This window comes from Bombus affinis, chromosome 12 (assembly GCF_024516045.1).
Source record: "Bombus affinis isolate iyBomAffi1 chromosome 12, iyBomAffi1.2, whole genome shotgun sequence".
Classification (NCBI taxonomy): Eukaryota; Metazoa; Arthropoda; class Insecta; order Hymenoptera; family Apidae; genus Bombus; species Bombus affinis.
This window is the reverse complement of record NC_066355.1, coordinates 1,317,516-1,321,133: the sequence shown is the minus strand read 5'-3', so window position 1 is coordinate 1,321,133 and position 3,618 is coordinate 1,317,516. Positions and strand designations below refer to the sequence as shown.

General features: G+C 37.8%; 1 non-coding gene across 1 annotated transcript; it reads left to right on the top strand.

The window, feature by feature from the left end:
* The first annotated feature begins 2,258 nt into the window (after window positions 1-2,258).
* Window positions 2,259-2,377, top strand: LOC126922875 (5S ribosomal RNA). The gene has a single exon (XR_007712975.1). It is a non-coding gene; the product is annotated as a 5S ribosomal RNA (ribosomal RNA).
* The last annotated feature ends 1,241 nt before the right edge of the window (window positions 2,378-3,618 follow it).

Below are 3,618 nucleotides of genomic sequence, written 5' to 3'. Positions count from 1 at the left end.
AAAAAAAAAAAAACAAATCACAGTCATACTACAACTGCTTACAAACGTACTAAGCGAAAAATAAAAATGGACACGTTGAAAATAGCAGCCTGGAACTCAAACGGCCTACAACAACGGATCCTTGAAATTAAAACATTCATATACAATAACAATATAGACATACTACTTGTCTCAGAAACACACTTCACTACAAAAAACTACATGAAAATACCATACAACACCATATATAGTACCAAACACCCCTCAGGAAAAGCGCACGGAGGAACCGCAGTGATAGTCAAAAACGATATCAAACACCATTTACACAGCCAAGTTAATAAGGAATATATACACACCACCAAACTGCATCTTACAAACCAATATCACTGCTTCCAGTATTTTTCAAAATACTGGAAAAAATAATATATAACCGCATAAAACCAATAATAGAGATAAAAAAATTAATACCGGAACACCAATTTGGATTCAGAAACAAACACTCCACGTTAGAGCAAATGCACAGGCTTATCAACGAAATAATAATAGCACTAGAAAACAAGCAATACTGTACAGCCCTCTTTATGGACATAGAGAAAGCATTTGACAAAATTAACCATGAAAGTCTACTACAAACAATTAGGAGCAAATACACCAATTAATAAAATCCTACCTAAGCAGCAGAACCTTTGTAATAAAAATCAAGGACACATATTCTGAAGTTAAATACATCAAGGCAGGGGTACCACAAGGAAGCGTCCTAGGGCCAATACTATACACATTATACACGGCGAACATACCAGCAACTACCAATAGCACAGTACTAACATTCGCGGACGACACAGGTATACTAGACAGGCATACGTTTTTCACATACACAATATAGGCCATAAAAAGCACAACAAGTTTCAATTGAACTTCCTTACTATATCTTATATAGTTTCTCCAATATTTACGATGGTACGAAAAGTCAAGATTTCTTTGGAATGTGGGCGATCTTATCCTTAGAACCGTTTTTCATCAGAAAAGAGGGCTGCTTTCGGACGATCAAAAATTATTAGCTTTTCCATATGGAATGTTATAGTTTCCGATGCGTAGAATCCGAAAATGCAAGTTTCAAGTTGTAGGATTCACTGTTTACAGAGGGATACTTGCATAGAACGGTCGATTATAGCGTGTAATTTCTAAGTAAGCGAGTTTGGTTTTGGTTTGGATTAGTATCTATTTTCCCCAGAAACCTTTTCGGGATATACAGGTTGTTTTATAATAAATGAGCAATATTTAAAAGATGAATTCAGTATCCAAAAACAATAAAAACTACTTATATCAATATATATTTTGTTTTATCTCGTTTACGAGATGTAGCGAATTCTGTGTTCTACCATCTTGTCTTTGACTATTTTTATAAAAGATGCTGAAAATGAATTAGATTTTTTCTTGTGGAATTACTTGAAATCTACTGTATACAAGACACCTACCGATTATCGGAATACTTCGTCAGAAAATTGAATAAGTATTTTAACAAGTTCGGGAAATACGAGAAAATATTGAAAGAGTCATTACATCGATAGCAGGATGTCTCCATGTATGTTTCTCGAGAGAAAGTTGTTAACGGAAGATACGAAGAACGTGATGAAAACCAACTTTCCCGTGTTAATCCGTAGTAAACAATAAATGTAAAAGGTAACCTGAAACGAAAGATACTTGTTTGCTCTGAAGGAGCTTAACTGTGAAAATGCCAAGACCCACGGTGGATCCTTAAGACTATGGAGGATACGCGCCAAGGATGTGCAGACATCTGGCTGCCATATTGCCCGCGGTGTGTGGCCTGGTCGCTGATGCCGACTGACTTTACACAATCAACAACAAAGAACTTTCCAATGGTTTCGCCGGTACATAGTACACCACCGTTGATAGACTGATACGAGAGACCGACGAAACGTAAGTGCCGACAGGCCTAATGAGTCATCGATACCCCTACAGTCTTTCCGCCAAATACTCTGAAGAAGGCGTACGTGACCACGGTCGTGGACGTTTAACGAAGGCATGCGTATATTGGGGATATTGAGAGGTGACAAAAAGAAACGAAAAGAATTCTCTTAATAGAGATCAGTCGTGAAAGAGAAGCGTGTTTTGTTTTCGACAAAATCTAGTATTTGAAAACGGAGGCAGGTAAACTTTTAGACATCTGGATTCAAATACGTTCATCTCCACGCACATTCTTATGTACTTTTAAATAGTCTATTGCATATTAATGTTGAATGACAAAACTACTTGTTTCAGCCAACGCTCATACCGCGTTGAGAACACTCGTTCTCGTCCGATCACGAAAGTTAAGCAGCGCTGGGCACGGATAGTACTTGGATGGGTGACCGCCTGGGAACTCCGTGTGGTGTTGGCTTTTCTTTTTCTATTTTTTTTTATTTTTATTTACGCAATCTACTTTACTTTCTTTAACAATCAACTTTTAATAATCTATAACCTAAGCATCGAGAAAAAAAAATGTTTTGGTATTACACGACTATTACGCCACATATTATACATCATTCTCATTTTTGCACACACTTATGTTTCTTTAACCCTTTGAGTGCTAAATACTCGCGGCCTATGCCGTCCGTACGGACGGCGCGCGTCTAGCGCTGACGATCGCTGTGGACGGAATACTTTTTCGTTAGACTGAACTCTGTTGATTGACTATTCGAAGCGCAAATCGTAATAAGTTATAGTAATTCTTTTGCACGAGATTAAATGATTCAAGAGCGTTATTTTTTAGTTATTTTTAATTATTTATTATAAACATTGAAATTTACAGTTAACTAGAATTTGGGTAATAAACTAGAAAACTAAATTTAGTAAATATAACACAAGTTAATAATTTAATTGTGTGTGAAAAATTCAGTGCTTGAGGAAACTAAAAAAACTAAAAAGAAGATGTAGAGTGTTTCAACCGTTCGCGGAGAGACGCGATCGCGAGATAACGCGTCAACGAGAGACGTAAATTCTCGTTACGATTAAACAATCGACGCCACGAACTGATTGATTCCCTATTTCTATTACGAGAATAGAGGTGGTTAGGTTTGAGTGTATACGAACAACTACACTGGGTTGGTTGACAAAAGTTTAATAAAAATAACGAAACAACAAGTTCAGTCAAAGATCAACAATTAAAAACGAAAAAGATAACAGTCAAGGTTTGTTTAGCGGTTTGCTTATAACGAGATCTGTCGCACTTCGCAGCTTGAGATAGACGTTATGTGTTAGATTCGATTCAACGCGTAACGTTCGACGTGTCACAAGGAACTGATCGACTTTAGATGATTTCTTCGTCTCATTTTTAAGACGACCCCCACTATACTTAGGTCACGCCACCGTTCGCGCCTATGATCACGTATGTCTGTTCTTGCGTGGAAAACGTAACGGACAAAATTCGACGTTTCGAGAGCTCGCTGCTTGGTGACAGCTATGCGCTCGTCCATACATTGTATATGATCCGGTGGTCAGATAAGACGATCTGACTGCAACATTGTAGGGCCGCGAGCGACGGTTAGAAAATACAGCCCGTGGTAAGCCTCGTGGCGTAACATACAATTTTCTTACAAGTGGTGACCACTTCAACAATAACGAGCCACTATTGGCATTTGT